The 27614-nt window shown below is 39.9% G+C and overlaps 1 protein-coding gene across 5 annotated transcripts in view; it reads right to left on the reverse strand.

Annotated features, from left to right (window-relative positions):
• Positions 1-27614, reverse strand: part of LOC139991003 (uncharacterized) — a 327915-nt gene that overhangs the window by 276336 nt on the left and 23965 nt on the right. The window contains exon 2 of one of the 5 annotated variants that reach the window (XM_072010762.1): positions 13136-13208. The exons of the other annotated variants lie outside the window; for them this stretch is intronic. The gene's annotated coding sequence lies outside the window, so the exon portion shown is untranslated. The remainder of the gene's footprint in view (positions 1-13135; positions 13209-27614) is intronic. 5 annotated transcript variants of the gene reach the window in all.

The raw sequence follows: 27614 nt of genomic DNA on the forward strand, positions 1-27614 counted from the left end.
TAATCCGTAGACGGTTACGCGGTTGATTATGCGACGCGAGGCGCAATTAATCTCGACCGAGGGACGATGGAACAAAAGGAAAGATGCCACTCGCGCAGATGATATTCTCTGAGCGTGACTCGTCTCAAAGTTCATGGATAAAGAAACAGGACGGAGAAGAGACGCGAGTATCGATGACGATCGCCTACTAAATCTTTAAGAAAAGGAAGGGGGACAAAATATAGAAATATCGTAAAGAGACGGACCGAACGGAAAGCAATCGGAGGAGAAACGGGGTCGTTTTTAGAATACGCTAGGACCGAGTATTTTCCCAGAATTTTTCAGCAGCCAGCGAAAATAAACGACAAAGTGGCAGGACGCCGGGCGCGTAAACGTTCGGCATGCGGGATCACGATGCCGTGGTTTATTGATTCATCTCGTCCCACCGACGATGTCGGTTTATCCCGCCGTCGACGTATTTGCGGCCTGGGCATCTCGTGATTCGCATTTTACGGTTTAATCGGTATCCGTTCGAGAACGAAACATACCCAGAAATTCTCTTCCCCCGAACAGAAAACGTTCCCGTCTAGGCGACGCTTTTATCGATAACTCAAAAAAAAAAAAAAAAAAAGAAAAGAAAAGAAGAAAGAAATGCTTCCAAACGACGGGATTGTATATCCCGTCGGTTCCCGTTTACTCTCCATTTTTCTATTTTCTCTTCGCTTTTTTACGAACGATGAAAAATTTTGCAAGAACGTCAAAGAACGGAAAGATCGTGGGACAAACGGTAACGTCGACGATCGATATCCATACGACGTTACGTGCCTTTCTTTGTTCTAGTCCGAACAATTCGTTACACGATGTTACTCGTTCATCTAGAATGGAACTGCAGAGAGAAAATTAAACACTGCGCCGTTTCTCCGGCATCGTCCCGCGAAAGATCGCATATTTTATCTCAATTTCACCGAGATCTCCGATATCGAGGAAATCGTCGGACAGTGGCGTAACGGTGGGGCGAAAGCGATCGATACCGGCGCCAAGCAGAACCCGAACAACCAGGATAACATCCGTTAGAAACGGGTCAGCGTTTGAGTGGTGCGTCGCTGAGCGACAAAACAACCAAAATGGATTTACACGCCCACCAGAGGAACGAGCGAGCGCACGATCGTTTGCACCGAGTGGTAATTTTTCGAGCGTCACGGTAAGATCGAGGAGGATGGGATAGAAAGCGTGCTAAAAACGCGGCAGTTTCTCCGTTCGTAATCGATCGGAACGAAGGATTCATAAGGAGAAGCCGGTTTTTACTAGCGTTCAGACGAAGACTGGCAAGTGTCCAGGGATCTCTCGAACGACGAGGCACTTTAATTTGTTAATGTACGTCTTCATTGGGTATTTCCTGCTCTGGGTATTTCGTGATTCAATTTAATTAGGGTACCGCGGAAGGATCGCTATCTCAGTATTCAGACAGAATGAGAGAAAACGTTCTCTCTCTCTCACTCGTCGCCGCTTTTAGCAATTTCTGCCAGAGATTCTGCTCAACCGATTATTTCCCTTCGCTGTTGGCTGACCCGGAACATCTGTGAAAACTCGCTCTCTCTGTAACCTCGTCACGCGTTAAACACCTCTTTGTTGGCGCAGCATACACGTCAGGATCTTTAAACGGTTCCCGGTGAAAATATCGCGGGATACAGAAAACGAGCATGCGATGGGATCTCGCTAAATATTTGAGCGTAACCCTGGCATACACGGGCCCAATTCTTGCATATTGCATACCGATCGATACGATTATTTCGTATCCGCGCGGACCGCTCTAACATTTCGCGAACAGCTCGTATCTTCTTTTTTACTTCGTAATACGTAGAAATCTTTGTCCACAAAAAAAAGAGAAAAAAAAATAGAAAACAAAAAAAATCAATTTCACGATAATTTGTAATAATAAAAAATATCGATGACGATTCAAACGACTTATCGTTTTATCGCCGTAATTTTGGACAATCGATGGACGTCAGTGTCGTTGAACTTGCAAAACCGAGTATCAGGATTATCGGCGAAAGAAATCTATCATTTTGAACGACTCTGCCATGTAATCCCATAACGCAATCCCATAAGCAACGGGTGTAATCGCTTTATCGATATCGATGGCCGAGCAACGACGTCGAGGCAGGAAATCACAAGTGGGACTCGAAACGATTCCCGGCTGTTGTGAATAATGAAAAGAGCTGTTCGAAATCACGAATGAATTCGAGTTGAACGCTCGCCACGTTCTGTGGGAACGATAACGTTGTTTTAACTCGGGATAAAAATTGAATTCGTGCCTCCTCCATGACGAGGGACGGGTTCGCGTAATTCCGCGAAACCGAAGTTTAATTTCTGGTCGAGATATTTGAACACGAGGGAATTTCGTGGCCCGGTGCGCGACGATATAAAATAATTAATCAACGATACCGGGTCGCACGCTGCCGCGAAAACTACTCTCTTCGCCTTTCCTGACGGCGCATTAAAATTTCAACCGATCGATTTTCACCGATAAATTAACAGCGAACGTACGAAACCCACTGCTCCCATCCAGTAATTCTGTTTTCGGTAATCACCCGTACATCAATATTATACAATATCGATACAAACACAATTAACCGCTTTGTTGCAATCCATATTCCATATTCCATATTCCATATTCCATTCGTTAGATATTTATTCCAGCAACGAAGCTAACTACGACTAACTGGAGTACGAAACGAAAAATTAAATTCATCTGACGTCGCTAATTAATACTAATAAGCTGGTATTAATGAAGAATCAAATTAAAGAGATAAATCCAAGAATAGAAATAAAGGAATTTGATATTACATATTCAGAACGTCGACTAAAAACAGAGTTCGAGTAGTTTCAAATCCCCGACGTTTATGACGAAGCGTATCATTCTCCTAGTTTACGTAGCTAAATAGTAATTCCGAATCAGACGCTTAATTTCCCTCGATGAACGTATGTTATGTTAAAACACGTCGTGAGACGCACGAATCCGTGTTCGAGGGTACAAATTAATCCGTGCAATGTCGGCCTTGATGAATCACGATCGTGTGCACGCTACGCGAAATTCGTAACGTCACGGCTGCGTGATGCAACGGTAAAAATAACTATAAATCGACGATCCTCCGAGAAACGACTGTATTGCGTTGGAAACGCCACTAACAATACTAGCAACGTCGTATTCAACTTCTATATTTAATATTAGGTTATCCGAAAAGTTTCTTTCGTTTCATAAGGTGATAATAGATGAACAACAATTTCTAATTTATATTATTTTATTGAATTAGGTATGATCTATTTCGTTATTTTCTATTATTATGTTCGTGCATAATTCAATAAACTAACATGAAACAAAAAACATTGTGCGTCTGTTATTTCCTTATACAACGAAAGAAACTTTTCGGACAACCTAATACATATTTCCAAATACCTTGCACGTTCCTACGGGACCAGTTACCCGATTATGCCGAAAACCTGTTTCAATTTTCCACCACTCCGTTTTATTCTTTGCTATTCATTGCGACAGACGATAAATTTTGAAGAGAAAGTTGTCTCGGCGACGACGAAAAGAGCCTCTTCGTTGACGCAACGAATTTTCCAAATGAAAATTACAAGATAGAAGCAAGATAAGTACACTCGTGTTGATTTAGTTATTTTAATACCAGTTTATGATTAAACAGGTGTATTGTAAATATGACATCATTGCAAATGGAAACAATAACAATCGATAAGCGGAGTTTTGTAGTTGAAAAGATATAATTATTAAGATATGCAATAGTTTAAGAGTTTGTCGTTTTCCTTGTAAATCAGCCAGTTAATACAATTCGATTATTAAATACCACTAGGCTTCTATGTATCCAGAACAGGTCCACTCGTTCCTATGACGTAATTACAACACGCTAATTAAACCATGAAAGTCTCCCAATTATAATATCTCCATACTCCGGCAGGAAATTCGTCGAAAATTTATTGGACCTGCCTTTCATACGCTACGAGAATCGATACACGTATAATAAACGCTTTAGCACTTTTAGTGGGTCGCGGTCGCGATCTTTTAACAAAGTCATCGTGTCGACTGCATTAACCAGGCTGTCATCAAAGTTACGAGCATCGACCATTATCGTGTAGCAAAGGCCGCACTCCGCTACTTTTGATGACATTAGCGCTACTGTTTGCTGGTAAATGGTTTTCCTTGAATTCCATGAAAGCTCGTTAAACAATCGGAAGAAGAGAAACGAAGAGACACGCACAGAGTACGAGAGGTAGACGCGGAACAGGGGGACACTGCAACTCAGACAGGCAGCAAAGGGAAGAGAAAGGCTACCTATAGGAGAGAACGACGCATCTCTTTGATGCGTCTAGCAACGAGTCGTCGACGCTAGCGTCGTTGGCGACGCTGGTGCGAAGTGTGTCCTTGCTTTCTAATTGTCGTATAATTACAGTATGCGCGCAACCAGGGAGCCTGTTCATCGTCGTCCGTGAGGTACTCAGTGGTCGGTCTATATTTATCCACTGTTTGAACGTAGCCAGAGCCGCGTTCTCGCTCGCTGGGCTCGTCTGTCCAACCGACACGAACAGCCGAGGAAAAACAGCCGCCATGGAAAAATGAGGAAGAAGAGAATTGCGTAAGAGCAGCCGTTAACAGCCCGACGACTTTTGGACCTTAACACGCGCGAGCGCCAACTGCTCGTCGTTATTTCAGCGACTGGTTACAGCAAGAACGTTCCCCTTTATTCTCAGAGTCTGGTTCTCTCGAGAATGAACGTGTGCCATCCCGATTTCCCCAGGAATTTTTCTACGGCCCGAACTACTCGAATACGTTTTATCGAGCACGATGCATTGGAATTTCACCGTGTTCCGCGAATCAGCAGTTGAAATCGCGTTCCGAGAGGAACCTCGAAAATTTTACGGCTCAACGAACTCCTCGTAACGTTCGTAAGCTGGGACTCTTTGAGAAACCGTGTATCATTCACGACGCTGTCATTTCTACCAAGATACAAGCATGTTACATAGTATGTAGGTCATATTATAGGTTCGATTGTAGAACATCAAAAAGGTGAAGAAAGCTCGTGTACAAAAATCGTCATTTCAGGGTTGTTATAGAGGATTTCGTTTTACGCTAGAAATATACTGGTATCAATGAACCAGTTGACGAATCCTTTTCCCTATCATATTCATATTTCGTGTGTTTTGCTCCCAGATTCGCAAACTTCTACAAAATGACATCACCTATGGAGATAGAAATTAATCCTATAAATATCCCATATGTGTTTTACGAACAGCCTGTCTACTGTATTATCGTCATCGTCGGGGTACAATGTATCATTTTTGCAATGCAAGATTTAAAGAGATATAGGTGTTTCTATGGAACGATCCTACAAGTGACTATACCAATGACTGTCCCTCTTTAACGTTTTGATTTATGATCGCGCAGAATGTATCCAAAGATTGGCGTTGCTGAAGTAGCAACATAGAAAAACATTCGAATGAATTAAGATAATGTTTGGTTCTTCAGTGTGATGCTAAGTTGAATATGAATATGGATCGTGCGTGTGAGGCAGTATCGTGTGCATTAGACTTAGTAGTTTGTTACTAATCATCCTCGATTATAACGTTTACAGACTATTATAGTCGGTTAGTCGAGGATCTATAACGCTAGATCGGCTTCAAATTACTCGTACCAACACCGTAACCTGTTCCTAGATGGTACCTATGTAAACACTTCAATGCCTACTGTATCGCGGTGCTAACTGTTACCTCCAGAAATATCAAACAATCGGACAGTTCCGGTTACCAAACATAATACGAGTTTTGTACAACATTGTCTATCGTAGCTAACCTTTCTATATGTACTTAAAAAATCATACGCGAGCCATATAGAAGCCAAGGTTAATTGATCCTGAAGAACATCGATATATCCTATTCCGACATATGTCGGTAGTACATTCCATGCGTACACTTGCATGTAAAATTTCTTTAATCGATCAATGCTTCACAACGCGTTTTATGTTCTTTCATTTTTTTGTTTCATCTATAGTGGGATTTTACTGTTACGAAATAAAGTAGTTTCTAAATAAATAATTTCATCCAACAAGATGAACGATAAGAGGTAAATTAAAATTATAGGTCAAATAAAATTATAATCCGGTAAAAAGCGTCAAGCATATGGCGTAAAGAGCGTAGAAAAGAAATGGAAGAGAAAAAAGCACAAAGAAAGTATACTGAAGGTTAATGATGATAGGTTTACAGGACACAAGAGAAAGAAAAGGGTGAAAAAGAGCGATACATCCCGTTATGGGGTTACTGATGCCGATGCGTCCTGGTTTCCTCGTTATTTCTCCATTCAACCGAGGTCAGTCATTAATACCCCTTCGCTCCTGGCGTTGATGGGTCAAACGGAATTCGATATTCGCCTCACCCTTCAAGTACGAGCCGAGAGTTTCGGAGACGAAAGATTTTTAATCGCTTTACGAAACGGCCTATGGAGTATCTCGCGATGTATTCGATCGACTAAATACAGGTTGAACAATGGATGATTTTGATTTATTAATTTTCACCGTGTTTAACACGATGAAAATTATTCATTGAATATATTAACTAACTCGATTTGATTATTTAATGTCGATAGAGTATTGCTCCAAATATGTATGTGCGTTTAGTTATTAATCAAAATTATTTAATCCGAAATCTAATTCTTGGTCCTATCGGTATATTATTTCGCTTGAAAAAATAAAGTATATTTGTCTCCCTCTGATCGTAATAAATTTATCTCTGGAGAGGGTAAATAACACAAACACGTAAATAGCATGAATTTATATTCCAAAGATCGAACTTTTAGAAACTTTAAACGCTTAGTTTCACAAACGAAAGTTCTGGCATAATGATACAGGAATACCGTTTGGAGAGTATCGACGCGCGGAATTAGTTGGGAAATCGATGTCGCATTGTCTAAGTTCGAAAACGAGGCGGCTATTATTAACCTTATAAGATAGCTACTAGTGCGACGAGATAGAACGAGGTTATCTCAAACCATTCTGACGTATGTATGATTGGAATTAACGACGCTGGTACTTTCGACGACAATCGGAAAAAACAATGCCGCTGTTTATAAGATAACGATTCTATTCTGTTATCCGCATACAAATTAAATAAATCGAACAAATCATCACATGATAATAATTATTTCAATCGTTACGAAGATACAAAAATTATCCTACGCTACTTTTAACCAAACTTCCCTAGCCAAAGTGCGAGTAGATTATGCATTACCTAAAAATGCAGTAGCGTTTCAAATAACTGAATAATAAACTCAACATTTCTCGAAGGACTAACTCGTATCTCGCGAATACACGGTAAACAGCGCGTATCTGTTGGATAAAGTATCGCAAGAACGGATTTACGTGCACGCATAGTAACAAACTATAAGCGTCGGAGTTTGCCAAGAACATCAGTGATATAGAAAGAAGGGGGAAATACGGTAAGAGAGGGAGGGAGGGAGAGAGAGAGAGAGAGAGAGAGAAAGAAAGAAAGAGCCCCAACCCAAACTTTCTCGTCGACTCGAAGATGAAGGAGGATAAGCGACGAGAGACGATAGTGAAGTATCGCGGCACGAACTGCCGGTTAATTAAATGGAAGTTCCGCGCCAGAAGCTGAGGCTAAGGAGGCAACATCCAGTTAGTCGGGTCCTTGGTGTTCGAGAGAAAACTGTAGGAGGGGAACGGGGGAAGAAGAAGGAAAAATCAGACCGAAATGGAACGATACCTCGTGGAGAAAGTGGATGAAGCAGGAAGAAACGACGAACGGTAAGGGAAGGAAAAAGGAAGCGACGAAGAAAGGGAAACACAGAGAGCGAGAGATGATTAAGCGATGGTATATCGCGTTCCACTTGGGTAAATCGCTGATTGGAGACGCGGAAATGGAATCGAAGGACTAGAAGCAGCGAGCGATTGAAATTGAAAGGGAAGAGGAATGACGCGCGCAAAGAAAGCCAAAACGATCACAGGGAAAAGAGCAAACGGAGGGATTACGTTCGCAAGGATAAAGAGGAGAAAAAGTGTAATGGGAACGATGTTGGGTACGAACTATTACGATACGAACAGGTTGATGACAGTGACGGCAGATGATGATAATGATAATGGGTGTGGGATGCAATCGCGGGAGAACCACAACGATTTACAGGCTAGCTATTTATATCGGGGTCATTCGTGACGAAAAATGCTCGAGCATTCGTATTTTTGTTCAAGTATTTCTTTTCTTCTTTCCTTTGTTACCAAGAGGTAACAAACGGAATTATTCTGGATACGAAATGTATATTATATTAAAATGTATTCTTGATTACTTGAAACGATACGACGCTTTGTATTCTATTCAAATAATAGCTATGAATACCTCGCTCACGACTATGTCGAAAAAGTGGGACAATCGTAAGCAATACGCCTCCAATTTCAACAAAGACTTTACTTCGTAAAGGGAAATCCGTTGTACGAGCCAGCGATCTTAAGATAAAATTAAATGACCACTTTAAATCGGCCGCCTTTTATACGCCAGCGTCTGAACCACGTGCACCGTGGGTACTCCATTACGACAGCAGGTACAAGCTACAGATAACAATTCGACTTGTGGCGACCGCTTTCACACGCCACTATTGTCGGTGCAATCCCACGTAACGGGACGCAAATCCGGATGTATAGCGCTATGATTTTTTTAAGCGAAATTTCGTTGGTTTAGGATCACCGATACAAAGTCTAACAAATCTAGAGTCATCCCTACTGGATTTCTCGGTTCCGAGAACGGTCGCATGGGAACTTATGAATTTGGGATCAAGTAGGTCGAACTTTCATAGATCAGATATGACTTTTGGATGCGCTTTGACCAAGACTTATCTCTGTCGTAACGAATTCTTCACAAATTTGAATCATTCTCAACAAGTTTTAGAGATCACGGATTTCTTTTTAATTTTGTTATTTATGCTCGTATTTACCGCCGTATTATTTAAATTATTAGCAACAAAAAGAGAAAACAAATTTTACAATTTTCTACGTAATTTGTGACTTAAATATTGCAGCAATTCTTGCAACGGTCTTGCGTCTTTTATTAATTTTTTGTGCTTAAGAAGGTATGCTTCCTGGAGTGCAAGATAATGTGTATCATTGTTAGCGCAACTTTACACAATTTGCAGAATGAGGGATCTTCTTTGTTGAGAAGATCTTTTTTATACGTCCTATTGTAATTCGTGCGTAATTTATCTAATTGAGAACATATGAATTTAACGGTGATCGAGAAACGAACAATCTATATAGATTGTTTTCGATTCAGAATTATCCAATTCGTTTGGAAAAGTTGGAATGGCAATCGACATTTTCAAAATTTCCCCTCTTGTCGTATTTAATATTATAAACGTATATAAGCGCAGTATGAACTTTATAAAGTCGACGAAAAATAAACAGGAAATTCCATGGAAATAACGTTCGCGGTAATTGGTCCTGTTTGTCTTGACGAGCGAAGATCGTCCATTTAATTTACAAAATACTAAAAATTTGTCGCTCCGTCGACATGAATAAACGCTCGAAAACTCCATTTAATCAACACATTGTGAAAAGGATTGAATTTGTGTCATAGACATTTAGGATAAAATCGATCAATTTACCTCAAATGATATTTCTCGTCGTATAGAACGAATATTCTTTTTATCGAAATTTATCACGGCCGTCAAAGCAAAGGAAATAAAATATGAAAAAATAATCTTTCTATCCATATTGTTTAACGGATTTAATTCGATCTTTCCGTGAGCTACCGCGTATTAAATATTTTTCGCAGGTTTCTGATACGAGGTTTCCCCCTATATCATCACTAATCAGTGAATATTTATGCCAATTCACATTTTTATAAATATCCGTAGTTTAACCACAATAACATTATTTAATTACCATTAATCAGCATAATATCAAACATAACATAATAATATGATTATGTTCGTCGTATAATACACTCGTTTCTACATTGCATAGTTTTACATTTTACAACGTAACGGATCCTCGCCCGTTATATAAACGAAATCAGTAACCAGACGATCAATTTTCATCAGGAGTGAGCACTCAAACCGCTCAAGCAGTTACCAGGTTCTCTCGCTTAACCACCGCCGATAAATCAACGTGGGGATCCACGGAGTTTGGAAATGCTTCCATACGTTCCTCCGAAATACGTTTAAGAATGCAGTTGAGAGAGTAAATCGAGCTCTCTCGACTTTCCTTCACCGGGAGCCTTAAGTAACTGTACGCGGACAGCCGTATCGTGCACAATGCCCGATTCGGCACGCACATTTATCCCTTAACGATTTTAGAAAGTCACGTTGACGGCAGCCACGTGCATCAACGGTTCGTTCCTTCTCTCTCTCTCTCTCTCTCTCTCTCTCTCTCTCTCTCTCTCTCTCTCTATCTATCTATCTATCTATCTATCTATCTATCTATCTATCTATCTATCTATCTTTCTCTATCTGTCTCTCTCTCTCTCTCTCTATCTATCTATCTATCTATCTATCTATCTATCTATCTATCTATCTATCTATCTTTCTCTATCTGTCTCTCTCTCTCTCTCTCTATCTATCTATCTATCTATCTATCTATCTATCTATCTATCTATCTATCTCCCTCTGTATCTCCCTCTGTCAAAGAACGTGTATATGACCGCCAATAAACACCGCGAAGGATATATACAGGTTAAACGTCGCGGAAGTTACCAGCGGAAGTAGATCGGAGAAAGGAGGAAAAAGAGAAAGAAAGGGAGATGGAGAATTTCGTTTTTAAGGCCGATAAAGTTTCAGGGTGCCGTGAAACGGAGAACTGTACCGGCGTGCAGTCGATAAATCGATCGAATCGAGAATGGCTGAAAGCTCCTGTCCAATTAATCAATTTATGGAGCCACCCTTCGTGTAACTTATATTTTACGATCGACGTGAAGCGAGCTTCGATCAGCTGGATGTTATAGCATCTACGCGTTTACGTTTACGATGCGATCTCGCGTGATTAAGAGACGCGTTACCAATGCGCGTTATAGCGATATTATCGCTGTCCAAGGAGATACTTGGAAAACGCTTACTTTGGGGCGGTGTAAGGAGTGAAGAACGTAATGAATATGTACATAAATAGATGTGCGAGAGGTAGAGATATGTATACAGTGACTCGTGAAAGAGTTCGAGCAAATGTATACATCTTTCATGAATATATTATATATGTTACGCCGTATGAAGCGGCCAACAAGTCAGCCCTTATTACCTGACTGTCAACGGCCCTCATACCGTTATTCTGACCTTCTACAGACCCAAAGACTCACCATATACTCTAACGATAGTTTAATGTCTAACGTATATAGATGGGTCAATTGGTCTGCACTAAAATTACGGGACGTAGAGTCCCAAAAAGTACTTTACGTTTACAGCGGGCTATTCACCACTGCCTGGAAATTATTACGTGCTGGTAACAATCACGAATAAAATAGGTATCTGCCATACGGAAAGAGCGGATGTGTATACAAAGAAAAAAGGGACTTCATCCCAAAAAACAATATCATCTATTACCTAAGACGATAGAAAGTCTCCCAGTCCTGAGATGGCGAAAGAACGAACTGTGAGTCGAGTCTAGGCCAGTCTGTGCCACACATCTCGCGGGTTCCTTTGGCTCTTCAAGCCCTCACGACAGTCAAGTCAACTGTTCGTACGACAATCGGGCATCATAGCAACTCTACGTTCCGTCTAAGTAATCAAATTCACCGACTTCGCTTGTGTATGAGAGTGTGTATCCGTGCAAATTAGAAATAAATATATATATATATTAACAAAACTGTAGACTACAGTTTTATTCCAACTGAACTACCCCTATTATCCCAAAAGAAATACTGGGATCGACCTGCTCGTGGTGTCGATTGATACAATCGTAACGGGAATTTACGACTCCCGTTGACGCGCCTCCTCGCGAACGCGTCTCTCCGCGACTGGCCCAATTTACAATATATGTTGTACGAAGCATCTTGAGTTTTCATTATCGTTGTAATGGAAGCCTGCTATGATGATTGTATACCTATCGGTAAGATTTCAAACCAATCTAAAAGTGTGTATAAAAGCTACAAGAGATTTGATGCAAGTATATAAATAGTTGGTAGAGATCGCAATTATCTATTAGTACATAGGCATGTTTAATGCTTCGCGAAGATGCATTCTGGTATACTCTGGAATCTCGTGGAGCGCGAGAGTGAATGAAAATCGAATAATAAGGATGATTGCGAGTATTACGCGTGATTGGAAAATTGGCTACGAGATATAATCTGCTAGCTGCGCTTCTGATCTTTAAATGTAAATGACCGATTTGTAGATACAATCATTCCGACTATTTTAAGGTTGTGACCCGGAAGGTGGTCTTAGTACAGCGTAAATCAACCAAACCTGCATTCCTTCCATTAACCAACCGCAAATAGTTAGAGACAGTGTATATGAATGTATGCGTGTGAAACGCGCATTATGAAAGTAAGATTCCAAGACCTTACAAATTTTCGCGATGCCTGGAAACATCTATAATAAAAGACGATCCTAATATGACATAAATTCTGATCTATTTTGACCCTCACTCCTTCTAAACGAGATACTTTGATTAATTTGACATACAGAAAAAGAGATGTTAAGAAAAATTCAAACCATTAAACAAGAAGCGTGTGCATCAATTAAAATGTCGTAAATCAAATAAGGCCGTTATTTACATTCAACCAGCCTTCGCCAAAGGGATAACGAGGATGTTCGAGATCGATGACGAAAATGTGCGAATTGTATCACATCAGTTGATTCGTTCTACTTAAATCACAGCCTCGATGCTCCCAATCCTGTCCCTCGTTGGATACCGCTCTTTATATTTTACTTTATATTGATATCTTTGCGGTATTTGTGAAATATCTTTTTGGCGAGTAACAGATATCAAACTTTGTACGAAAGATGATATTTATTAACCGCGTGGGATATTACGGTGGTCGAAATGAATTTGCAGCGTTCAAGAGGAAACGCGAAATTGGTTAATACTATTTTGCAACAGACATATGTCGAGTCGGCAGTATTCCAAGTGGCGTCAGCAGAGGTTGAATTAATCCTTACCGTCGACTGACCAAAGTGTAAGCAGAAATATAAATTGTTTCCAATCTGCTTCTCGTTCGTTTTCCAACGAAACCTGAAAAATGAACTCTATTGAAACTAACTATGGGATAGCTTTCCCTCGATAAGATAGCTCTAACGTTTTCTCATATATTTTTGACAGCTTAATTTTCTCAGTAGAATTCGCTGTTGCTCTCACAGAGAAAAAGCTTTTAATCGACTACGAACGACTCTTTTAATATTAAAAATACCAAACACGTTAGAGCGACGAGGTTCGGACTAATTGTACATAAACAGAACGCAAATGCTAAGAACGTACAAGTTTTTGGTGAAATCGAATTTAATTGTTACTCTGATCACACAATTCGGATCTACTTGAATTAGAATCACGTGCACACAGCGTTTAGTTAGAAAGTATGGATCAGCGGTTGCAGCGTTAATCCCAAAATACGTTCTCGAAAGAACAGCAAGGCAACAGGTTAAACAATTCACGAGCAACACCGGCTAACAAAACTGCGAAAAGAGAAAGCTCGGAACGCGTTGCTCTACAAATCGACCACTCTCGTAAACGAACCAGTTCACTCGGAGCGATCGCTATTCCGTTTCGAGTTACCGAATCCGCAAACAAAAGCAAGAAACAACATGAAAGAACGAACGAAAGCAACAAATAAAGCAGGAAGAAATGGAAAAAAAGGGAAGCAACGGTTGAATTCGTCGATTTTGGGATAGCCCGTGGCCCCTTAATGGGATTAATAATAGCGGTGAGTGCAGAACTGTAGCACGCTGCGCTGATGCGATGTATGCACGTAGAGGCGGCCAATCAAGGATAAGCCGGGTCGAGTGTGCACGCAAGCGCTTTGCCATGCGCCAGAACGTGCCACATGGCCGCCACCTTGGCAATGCGTTGACCCTAAAGTAGCGCGTTACACTACACTACTACGCTGTCTCGGGCTGCGAGCGTCTAAGCTGTTGTTTCGAGAGCGATCGCACTAGGTAAGTACACTATCGTGCAAAAATCTACAGCAACTAACATAAACTAAAGAATTAAAAAAACTATTGATTTCGTTTATTATCGGCAAATTTAAATATTAATTTATAAATTTAAATTGTATAATTTATAATCTATTCAATCGATATGAATTAATATAAAATAGTATTTAATCTCGATTTAAATTTTGAATTTTATAATAGATCAAAATTATCACCTATTCAGTTTTAATATCATTATTGAAACTGAACAAATAAATAAGTAAAAGTAAATTAAAACTAAAACGAACGAATATAAATAATAAATTCATATTAAAATGAATAAATATAAATAACAAAATCAAATTAATATATGTTTAAGCTACGAATACAGATAATTAGATTAAAAACTAGTATGTCGAAAATAATGAAGTATATCCGTATAATCAGTTTTTGTCTAGATAACAAACTTTAATACTATTCATTTTTACTATTTTAGTCAAGAAAGAATCAAGTGTTAGTAGGCTGTGACTATCCATGCAAAATATTCTTACGAGCACGAACAGAAAAATGCTACGTATGTAAAGATTTGTTTCACCTATCTCGCAAATATTCTAACGAGTACTGTACTTGGAATATTTTATCTATTTTTTATATTTCGCACGATAATTGCTTATATACTGTTGCTCGTTTCGACATAAGCACTCGTGCACGGTATAGACAAAGACGAACAGTAATGACGAAGATGAAAAAGACTAACAAAGACGACATCGTGGAGGAAGAGAGAAACGGTAAAGCAGTTTCGCGCGCCTCGAGAGATCGTCGCCAATTCGAATGTTGCTCTTTTTGAAATGCCGTGGTCGACGATATGCGCTCGCGCTCACGAGCTTTTCGCAAAGACGAGGCCACGCGCTGAACGATATTCTAAGATTAGGATAGCGATGCGTTCGGTTTACACCAACGGAAATACCCGTGTTTTCCACGTGCGTCTGCCGACCTGCGTCCGTATGTTAGGAAATAATTCCGTTAGAACAGGCCGATATATCGTGAAAGTCGAACGGGGACTCGTTAAGGATCAAGGAACGAAACAACGCGTAATGGATATTGAAAATTTGACAATTGGAAAATTTTGAAAATCTGAAGACCCGAGAAACTGAAAGATCGAAATTGAAACGTTGGGTTAATATAATCCTTGATGAGAAGAATTAATATTAAATATCTTTTATAAATCATAGTCCGACATTACGCGTTGCATTACTTTCGTTCTAACGCCTAACGAGACTGTCTTACTTATATACAATTAAAATTTAAACAAATCCTTCAAGAGTTAATAATTTCAATTATCGTTAAATACACCCGATGAAGTGTGTGATTGTGTTTTATCGCGTAATGAAGCATCAAAGTAAATATATAGTAAATTCGTTATATAAATAATAAACGGATATGCCGACGGAGAATACTATGGGGAAGATGAACATAAAATACTAACGATAGTGGGACGATTATCTTATCGAAAAACCTCTCCGGTATCAAACAGCCCGTTGTAAATCAATTATACTTGTTTACCGTGTTACGCGGCGATCCTGCGGCCTTTACGCAAACGCTGTTTCATCATTACTCAATTTCTGAACACGTTTACCATATAACCATATGTTCCTGGATTTCGTTCAAAACTTAACAGAGTAAATTAAAGAAACAGTAGTGCTCGTGAAATTTATAGTAGTTTTTAATATTTCAGTGGCAACGTAAAGTACTAAATGCACGATAAAGCGCTTAACACGTTCGCTAGCGGCATGACATATGTGTGACACGCGGCTTTTGTTTTGAGAGCCCGACGTTATGCGATCAAACAAAATCTGTTCCGAGCTTAACAGGCGAGCTTCTGTTCAAATAAATATACGAATGACGGTCTTGGCTTACAAAATAAATCAAAACTCGGACAGTTATCGCTTATGATAAAAGTAATATTGTATGCAAATATCAGAGACAAAATGTAGTTACGATGCTTAGCTCTAACCCACTATGCTATTACTATGTTATCAAACATGACGGTGTTGGTATGAAACAATTTTATTGTTTCAACGTTTCAATACTATATTTTCATATATCCTTCTCCTTATGTTTATCGAAAAATTCAGTAACCTGCGATATTTGAAAAATACAAAGGCAGTAATGTAACAATTACATAAAGATTAGTAGTATTGCGTACTGTTAATTAACACTCGGCATTAGTGTCGTGTCACCAGTTGCCATAATGTCGATAAAGTGTTTACGATACTTATTTACGAATAAGACACACAAAACTCGCTCAGAAGCCAACGTGTTAAACTGTCAATAAACCAGATAACAAAAAGCCACTGAAAAAATGCTCGTTTGCGATCGAAAGAGCATCAACTCGAAATCACTTTGATCTATTCGATGCGTTTACACGGTACCCGTTATCCATTTTAAATCGGAGCAGTCGTTCGTCCCGGGAAGCTATATCTATGTACGCGCATATCTGCTACATATTCATTTAGCTGGAAGACGCTCGAACGTGGCGAACGTGGACCGCGAACGTCCAGACATGGCCCGCGAACGTCCAGACATGGCCCGCAAATTTTGATTTTTATCCCAAACGAAATCCAAATCCTCGATCAAGCGGCGTGCTGTGCGCCGTGGTGGCGCCAGATGAAGGCGACGGGAAGCAGTTTGAGAAGAGGCTTGCAAGAGAGAAGGAGAGATCGTAAAAGCCAGGATGAGAGGAAATATCAAGAGAGAAAGAGGAAAGAGAGATAGAAAGAGACGGAGGAAACGAGGAGAACCACCTGTAACCGCTTATCCACCGGTACTTATCTCTCGGTGTTTACAGATCGGGGATAAGATTACATATTCGAGATAACGCGCCGGGAACGAACGCGTTACCAAAGTATCGCGGCTCGTTTCTGACCGCACGCGGATCACCGACCGTCCTTTTCTCGTCCTTACGGTAATGAACGGATAATATAAATCTATTATTCGTAGCAAGCTCCGATATTCCAGGGAATTGTTTTAAATCAGTTTACGCGAAAATAGATACCGACCGAGGAAGATGTATTCGCGTGAATAATCATTTCAAAACGTTGTATAATCGTGAGAGTAATCGTGAGAGAGGATTAATACGTCGACCGTGCTTGTTTCCGTGGAAGCAATTAGGTGAACAAGTTAATGGTGGAATTTAATATCAGGAACTGGCTTTTACCGCGACTTGGTCGTATTTAAAAACGATATTTTTATATACGTGTTTTCTGTTTATTATTTAAATCCCATAGATTAAAACGATCCGTGTTAAAGTTAATTTCATTGAAATATCGATCGCGTCCGCCGCGTCTCTCTCGCCACGTCGAAATATAACGAAGATATTTCGAGCTCCGGTATTATACGAGTCGCGTTGTATAACAACTTCTACATGGGGAAACATGGAGCATCGAAAAACGTCGATACTTGCGTTTGCTTTGGCGTTACAAACGAAAATAGCCGAAACAACGCGATTGAATAAAGTTACAGTCCATGGGGAAATTAAAATTCGTTTCCATGGTACGGGTTTTATTCCGCCGCCTATGCGTATATTTCGATAACTATCAGCGATTGTTCCTCCGTAAATTGAACATCCAAAACATACAAAAATCTGACGATGAAAAAAACGATTCATCGCTTGGACTGTAACAAAAATCGTTGCGTTTCGTGAACGAAAATCTCAATCATAAATCTGTCCTCGATCACATACATGCGTACAACATACTTACAGATTTACGAAGTGGCTCTTAGTAATATGGATGATTGTCGGTGATATTATTGGGATATTAATTATTTCAATATTCGGAAAATTGTTTTCACGAGTAATCATCAAATAATTTGAGAATTGTACAGATTGTTTTGATAAAAAAATGAAAACTTTGGAATGGATAGTAAGGTGAATAAATTGTTTGATCTATTTTCAAAGGCCAATACTACAAAGTAATAATACCGTTGACTAAATAGATCGTATGTAACAATTTCTTTTTTTTTTTTTTTTTGTAATGCTAACGAACTAATTACACGACGTGATATAACATTCCTCGTTACGCCTTGCAACTCCACCAAAGACCAAATCTACCAAAAGCTACAAAGGATTTCTCTTCCATGGAATTAAAAGATGTTTCTTTATCAAGGCATCAGCAGCGAGAAAAATTCGAGTTTACGTTCTCTCGGTGCGGCAACCAGTTTCCCTTGAAATATTAGAGGGGGAAGGGCGCGCGCGCGCAACACCGAAAAAGGACTCGATATTTTTACGTGGACTAACCGTGAAGCCACTAGCCCCGAGAACCTTCGCGGACCTTTCCTATGAGGTCGATAACAAATGAAGTCGTTGCTCTGACTGCGTCCTTCGCGGCCCACGCAGATTCACGGCTCTCAGCTCGAACCAACGCGAAGCAGACTCTCTACACGTATCGCAACTACGCTCTTGGTGTATAGTCCGCAACAATGACCGGTGTGAATGAGCGTGTATACAGTACGAACGCAGGTGGGTGGCGCGGCCCATCGTGTAATTACGCGACCCCGCGGACGATAAAACGCGACAAAACAGTCCTTATTCAGCGCCTGCGTCAAGGCGCCGCATTACTTTCTTGCAAACTTGAAAATCCGATCTCGGTTCACGTTCATGGTCTAAGTCGTAAGGATAAGACTAAGAGGACTAGTATCGATTTAACGTCACGCGTAAGGGTCTCTTCGAATCGCGTCTAAACGTTCGTCCCTATCTTTATCTTCGATTTAGTAGGTTGCTTCACTGCTAACTCGACTGCTTGGTAGTAAACGTGACTAGGAACTAATAAATAAATTTGTAAACGCTTACGCGATGCGTGACTCATAACAGTAGACGCGTATGTTTGTTCGTTGTACTAAATGTTATTCGAGATATATCTATTACAAGAAGATCGAAAATATTGTCATTTCACTAAAAAGAGTCGAATATCATGCGAGTTCTTTAAAGAAAAAGAAGGTAGACTCGAAGGAAATGGTTCGAATTCTATAAAGAATAAATGTGTATTCTCAGAAGATCATCGTAATCTTGACGAAAAAGGTTCGATCGCTTTACGAGTACCTTAATGAGAAACTTGTGCTAACTTCCTGTTTGCACTATATATACAAGTAAAGTGAACTCAAAGTATACGTTGTATATGATTACTGTAAGTTCGAGTATTACTTTTACACGACTCGATTCTTTCAGATATCAAAGTACTTAGTTACGACTATGTAGGTACGTTCTCGGTGTATACAAATATACAGCTATAAAGCTCATAATTTCTTTACTATTAATCGTCGTTTATAGATACAGAAAACGAAACGTAACTCTTTACAGAGTAGTAGTCGTATGCCACGAAGCGAAACTGTTGTACTGACTGTTATTCATGAATATTGAAATCGAACCCAGCCGTAAACTCATGCATAATTCATTTATTCCTTGCTTACATTAAATGACGAAGAAGAAAAATATATCGCGCAATGATCGCTTAGTTAGACGAATAAATTGGAAAAATTCGACAAATATTAGTGTCCCTAACCCACATTCGTACAGTCGTTATCTGCATGAATAGCGTAAGTACATATATCGCTCAGCTGATTCCAGACGCGTCGCGATAAGTCACCGAGATCCTGATCGAGTTTGTATATGCATGACTAGCGTAACCTTGAAACTAATTACCCACTGGCTTGTAAATAGCGAAACACTCGCGACGGTGACCGAGCAGGTTCGCATTCATTGACGCGTGCACCACGTTGAGAACGCCTGCAGCGAGTGTAAGAAAGAGTCGGCGACGGATCGATGTTCGCGTGGAGCGCACGATGCACGGAGTCACGATCGATAAGTAATTAAAATTAAAGAGCTTCACGGATAAGATGATCAAGGTCTACCCTGCTCGTTGCGTAAATACATCAACGATATCGGAATCGACGAATTACTCGAGTGATCGATGTCTGATACGACAATTAGCGGGTAACGCGAGCCCAAACGATCGATATCTGAGTCGCGAGAGCGTAGCAACTAACTATACAATCATCTATGTGTATAATCGTTCGATAGCCATCCATGGTTGGCAGTGACAGACTGCGTTAAAAATACACGAGTACGATTTTGATCGATTCATTGGAAATCGTTCGATTAAATATTTTATACCACAGATATATTGTCTGATAATATAACGTTATTGCTTAAGATAAGGGTTAATTCCTTGTATAAAGCAATGCACGTTCCGTTTCAATCTCCGCCGATAAAAAAATTGACACGAAGAATACCAAACGCTATTTTTTAAAGAAAATTAAATTTAAACGCGGCTTAATAAATCAATTAAAAACCACTTTTTAAACTAACGAACCTGCTACGAACAATGAATATCCGTTCCAGCATCCTGAATGAATAAACAGAAGCGATCCGACGAACGACGGAAACAAAACGATCGATATCTCCTTTACAAACGCGAACGAGCGAATGGAGCTGAAATCGAGGTGGAACGCAAACGGGACGTTCCGCTAGCTCGCGCGAACAAGCTGTGCGCCAGAATAGCGCGAAACGAGAGAGACGCGCGAGATTCCACGCTTTTCGCCCGCAAGAATGTTGACTCGTGGAGAAAGCCCCAGGAAAGATAGCCGATAAAGATAAAAACGAGCGGACCAGACATACTGTGCACTAGCGAATTTGAGCAAATCAATTTGCGTAACTTGACATTGCCGATCCAGCAGTTTCCTCGCTGGGCTTAGCACGTGCTTTTTCTCGGTTCACCCTTACTTGTTTGCAACTTACACGCGAGTCATTCCACGTTTCTCCGACGCACAACATTTTTGATCGCGGATAACCAAAGAAACTAACGCCAGACACATTTATTTTTTCGACAGAGAGGGATAATCGTCATTAGAGATTGAATACGGTCGATCGTTATTGAATTCATATTTATGAATATAATTAAAAAGAACGTAGGGAGAAAATTATTTTACCTACGACGTATCGAAAAATATTTTAGATATTCTATATACATATTTTTATATGTTACATGTATTCTGTATATTTCTTCGTCTTCAAATTTTTCGTAAATACAGAAAAATTTGTAATCTGTCTTTTATGTTGCACATTAAAGTATCGGTTATGTTTGTAAAAATATGGAATGGTCAGTTTAATTATAATTGAAAGAATAATCGTTTATCATGTTATGTTGATCGCTCAGAGTTACGAAATGTGCCATTGAAGAACATTTTAGTATTTTTTCAGTGATAAGCTAAATCAGTATTTAAACATTGTGGATACTTTATCTAATAGGATTATTCAAATGATACCACGTTTACGAGGCTAAGTTGAGAAATGCAACCGGCAATGTATATTAACTTGCAACATTCGTGATTTTTTTTTTTTTTTTTTATCATTACTCAAAGCGATACGAGTTGAATTTTTCCGCTTGGAATAGATCGCTCGTTCGAAACAATAACCGACAGATTTGTATGCCGTATTTTTCGTTAACTAAAAATACGAAGGGCTATTAATACGAGTGTTCCCGTTGCCAGCAGCAGATTCCATTACCACGGCAGAAACTATTTTTATTATTTCGCGGCTGCCAAAAAATCGACGCGCTCCCCCGTGTGTTTTCTCGTTGCGATCGAATTCACGCATCAAATCAATTGCGACCCAATCGTGTCATACGCGCAATCGTCCCGTTCGTTATCAATAGATTATCATGTTTCATGCTGGAGTACCGTGATATCTAGATATTAATACGCTGCATGACCTTACGATACACATTTAGACGACTTTGCTAGTTCCTTTGTGCTACCGTGGAACAGATTACAATTTGCGTAAAATAGCAACGACGCCAGTAATGATAGCTATCGAACACCGAACGACGATAACGATATAGCTTCGAGGAAAATCTCTTCTTGCTTGATATTAACGTATTGATATTTTAACGGGTGTCTTTGATATAATTATAATTAATATTTGGATAATAACGTAGACAATCGCGATGTACTATAGATGAACGAGGATATAACGAACGAGATAGCAGCCATAACTTCGCATTGCTCGATATTGACATCTTAGCACTGTACAGTTGTGCAAGGCGGTTTAAGTATTTGCAAAAGGAAAAGGAACTGAGGACTAGAAATGGTAAATAAAAGAAATTGAAATTTTTGGTGTAAAGAATAAACATACATTTAAAATTGACCGTTAAAAGTTATAAATAACGTGTTGTTAAATAAATTAATAAATTAATCCTGTCCTAAATAAAACAAATTCATATTACATTATTTCATATCTTTAGATAATTTACATCGGCTACCGTTTAAACCCATCAATTAGGTATAAACAAAGAAAATCTAATAGCTAGTTAATGGGGAAAAATAGTTGGACAAACAATAAAACTATTGTGGCATCGGATAACGAAGCGAGCATAGCGATGGATCGATCTGTATCGGTCCGACGATTAGCGTTAATGTGAACAGTTTTTAAATGGAAAGGTTATCGGAAAACGATAGTTAAAGTCATCGTCTATACTATACAGAGAGTCGCCGTAGGATTCTAGAAGTATTTAAGAGCGGCGGGGAGAGTCTTGAAAGCTGAGATTAAACGATGGAAATGTTGGTCAAGGGAGCAAAGAGTAATTTCTTTTATTTTTTCTTATTGCATATTTGACCCTTGTCTTATCATTCGGAATTAAATGGCCAACAGCTTGTCGTTTCTTCTCCCTTCACGTACGACTGGGGTAAGATTAAGAAGAAAAGAGATGAGAATAGTTTAAATAATACTCATAATTTACTCGTAACATTTTTATAACAATTCCACTGATTTAGAAATGATATAATTTTAGGGACACGTTCTGATTTTTTGTGAATTATGAGAACAAGATATATTCTTTTATTCTTCGCCACATTTTTATTTCATAGTTTATTCCTCGGTAATTCTAGTATTACATTTTTTACACGGGAATAGAACTTAGGAACTTAGAAGAACCCACGATGGTAAAACAATGATTATAAGACGGTTAAGTACGTCCAAACGTTCCGTGCTCCATTGGATTTCGCTGGAACACTCAAAGGTCCAAAGTAAAACGTAACAATGAGCGAATCGATAATGAAAGCTCGAAACCCGTAACAAGGATCGTCGAAAAATAGCGCTCCATTTAATCCACTTCGCTTCTACAGGCTCCATAGTTGTTCCGGATTTCTCTTTTCTTTCAAACATTTTACTACTCGCTCCTCCAATTATCATATTTAGGTGCTACATTTATACGCGTTAAATAGACCTCGCTATTTCTAGTTCCCGTAACTTGTTATTTTTCAATACCTTAGAAGCAAACTGGATTTCTAGCGAAAACCGAATGGAATAAACCACTTTCGACTTACAAAGTCGCGAACCGTCGACTGTCAATACGACAGCCAGTCGATAAACCGTTGACTCAACTTTCCATTTCGATGAAAATCTCCCCAACTTCAAACTTCTTTTGTGTATTTCTTGTTCCATGTACAATCGGTCAGTGTATAGTACAGCCTTGTTCCCCGCGTCTTGATGCAATCTAAGACGTATCTCGTTTCAATTTTCAAACCCTTAGATATTTCTATCGAATTCATACCATGTTTTGTTTCAAGAAAATCTTAATTGAAACCTCAAACCTCTTGTAAATTTTCAACACTCTTCATCAGATATGCATTGCATGGCATTGCAGCTATAGGTAACACCCAGTGTAAATATATTATCATACGAACAAAGTGAAATTATTAGTCAGGAAAATATGAAAATGTAACTAATTACGAATTCAGTTTCTGCGAGCAATTTATCGACTACGGTGTACACGTATCGTGTCGAACACGACAGAAACCAGAGAAAGACTAGTCGTTTAACGGCAGCCGGTTTGCATTAAAAGCGTAAAGAACCATAGAAACGGGTTTACGTAACGTGACAAAGCGAAACAAAAAAAGGGAAACAGCAGGTAATGGTAACCCAACTTCAAAACCAACGAAGCGTCATAGTTTTCACGAAGCCAGGAGAACGAAAGAGAGGACGAAAGAGAGAGAAAAATAAAGGTTCTAATTCCCGAGACGAGAACTTGCTTCCTCATTACTAGTACGATTTTGCCGAAGAGAGACTCGCAAGGAGGACAATAGAGATGGAACGGGATGAAAGACGTCTCGCGTACTACCTACCTTTCTCTGTTCCTTACCGGATGTTGCATGCTACCAGACGTAATTTTCCCTTTTCCATTTGCTTCTATCTCCTCCCCGAACTTTCGTTCCTATCTCTATTCCTGTCGCTATCCTAAGCAAATTGTTGTACGACTCGCTGCATTCCAACGATGCGCCGACGAAACGAGTATATCCCTTAACCTCGAGATACATTTTACGCTTCTTATATAATGCAGCGTGTTCTTTCGCGAGTTCGCGAAATACGTTAGATAGCGGTATATCGAAGTAATTGGGCTTCCCGGAGAATTCATAATCGTATCTTTCGTATATCTATTTCGTATATCTCTTTCCTATACCTCGTTGTATACAACGAGATCTCTGCGGAAATAACAGCAATTGGAAGGTGTTCGAGTATACTTATCCCTATCAAAAATATCGTACAAAGATCGTAGGGTTTTGAACGTTCGAAAATAAATCGAACTTCTTTACTCGGCTGGCTCGCAAGAATGCATTGCTTTCTCCGTAAAGTGGAGCTCGGCGAATCACTCACGCGACTCCACGAAAAACACATCCATAATACATGGAACGGTACAGCGGACGATATGAAACGGTGTTCGTCGAAGAATAGCTTCTATTTTTATAAAAATTACAACCGTTCGATCGGTGCCGGGCCGGGCCGAGGCAACATCCAGAGAGAGAGAGAGAGAGAGAGAGAGAGGCACAGGAAAGGTACCGGTTGAATTATGAAGCGTAACGTCGCTACGAAACGGCGCTGATATTTCAAAGCGTCGCCGTGCTGCTCCCACGGATTTTACCCACTTGAATACCCGGACGAAACGACGCAACGCTAAAAACTACGAGAGTTTATTTCGACGCGAGTGGCATCGACACGATAATTTCTCGTTATCGTTGCGAGACCTCCGCATCCGAGCGTCCAACTTAACTAAAATCGATCGATCCATTGGACGACACGGCGTGGAATTCAATCGAGATCGATCGATTCCGTTCCGCGAGAGCCACTCTCTCGACGAACGCTAATGAAATTAAACAGAAATTCGAGATCCAAAGACCGATTTTTCTCGCGGGAGAGAATTTATCGAATCGGTATCGACAGTTTGAAACGCTTTCGCCACGAGTATTATACCGACTGTGGCAATTAGCTGCTAATGAAATTTTATTTCTAGATCTTCCGTTCGAGCGTTACGAAATCGCGCCGGAGAACGTATTTGAGAATCACCAATCGATCATTATTATCACCAATGTAACCTGATTCGAGCGCTCAGCAATGTTTCGTTAAATAATTCACCGAGCTACAAGAAATCTCAATGTTTATCAGACGTTCGATATACGTCTACAGTCGATACAAAGTAAACGTTAGCACTGGATTCGATCGACTATCGAGCAACACGTTGCAAGCGAATTAAGTCACGAGTAACGCGATAAAACGGAGATGCACGCTCCAACACCGTGCTGCATTGCGAAATGCGGCTTATTATAAACCGCGTAATGTCCCCACATTTACGCGAGGAACTATAAATATGTATATGTGGTTCAATGTATATTCAATAATGTAGATTTCTTTTTTAAATATTCCGAAACTAATCGTACGTTTATTTGGAATAAATCTATTCACTTTGTTTTCTACTTTGTCGCGGCGAGTAAGAGGGCACGTAATGTTTATAAATCATGAATTATACTAATTAGTAAAAGATAGTAAAAGATAAAATAGAATCTCTCATTCACTACGGTAACTCTTAATATATTCGCTAAAGCGAGGAAATCGTACTAAATGTTATATGCGTGAATATAATTACATTGTACGTGTTTATGCATTCATGAAACCTCCAAAGCTCTAAAAATGAACTGGATATACATAACATGCTGAAGTAAGCTAGATTCGTATCTGATTACGATAATTCATAGAGCAAACGAATCTTTATCTATATAATCATAAATATTCGCAATCTAAATAAGAAAACGATAACAGAATATGTAACGAATATATTTCGATAAACAGCGTTATGTTTTCGGAGAATCAAAGATTATATGCGATCTCTAACCTCTGCGCTGTACAAAGGTCAACCGGACTTCTTCGCTGCCGTCGACCTTTCGTGATTTTTGAATAAACCAAAAACAGATCCACTGACAGACCGTAATTATCGTTGCCCCGACGGCGTTTCTCATGCTCTTCCCGTACGACGACGTGCATTTAAGCGAGAGAGGGCAAGGAGGACCTCGCAAAAGAAGCTGGAAACGCGTAACGGGTAAAGAGAACCAGCAACGAGAAATAAATAACCAGATAAAACGAGGTATAGGACCGGTGAGCGCGAGGCGGGCTGGCAGCAAAGATGAGTAGGAGGAGGAATACGGTGGGAGTTTATCTCGGTTACGGAGCACGTAGTATATACAAGAGGTAAGGAGGCAGAGGAGGCGGGGAAGAACCTTTGCTAAATCGATATTACTATCGCCATCGCCAACGGCACGACCGTCATAGCCTCTTTCAGAAGACCAGCCCTGAACCAGACCTTCCAAGGATACTGGATTGCCTTCCGTCGATTATCGTTAATTCTTTTTCACCCTCTTACCCTCCTCTACCTGTCCGATCAAATCTTACTTCCCACCCTCCAAAAACGCAGTCAACCCGGATCGTTTGCGGCTGCCACGACCGATCTAGTCTTACGTTACCGAGCTGTCGTGAATTTATCCTTCTCGTATCTTAAGTTGTTTTTCTATGATCGGAGTTTAATATGATATCTAGAATTCTGTGACGAATGGTTGTCTGAAATGAACAGTGAAATGGAAATGTCGTCGTTGAGACGAGGAAATATCATTAATTAACGAATGAAATACGGATGCAGAACTGTAAGAAGCTTCCGTTGAAGATCGTTCCAACCGTACAGATTACATCGATGGCCGTATTTTAGAGTTAATATTATCCTGATAATGCTGTACTAGAGATCCGGATACCTTACTTTTCGAAATAAGTAGATAAATAAGAAAATAGAATTTCGACGATTGAACGATATAGATAACTTTCTTAGCGTATCAGAATAAATAGGAAATGCAGTAACGATTATAATATTCCCTGGAAACAACGACGACACTGTGTGTTCAGACTTGAAAAGGTCTCGACCAATTTGCTGGTTGACATTCAACATTTATGCGTCCATTGGATCGTGACGCGGACCGATAATTCGTGCGGGGTGGTTGGATCAAATTAGAAAAATTGTGATCGGGATGATTTACGAGTCGCGGACCAACGGTCGCGCAGACCTAGGGGGAAACGCGCAAGAGGGAATGAAAGGTGGCACTCCGAGAACGGGGGTGGAAATTTATGGCCCCGCAACAGATGCGTCCC

This window comes from Bombus fervidus, chromosome 1 (assembly GCF_041682495.2).
Source record: "Bombus fervidus isolate BK054 chromosome 1, iyBomFerv1, whole genome shotgun sequence".
NCBI lineage: Eukaryota > Metazoa > Arthropoda > Insecta > Hymenoptera > Apidae > Bombus > Bombus fervidus.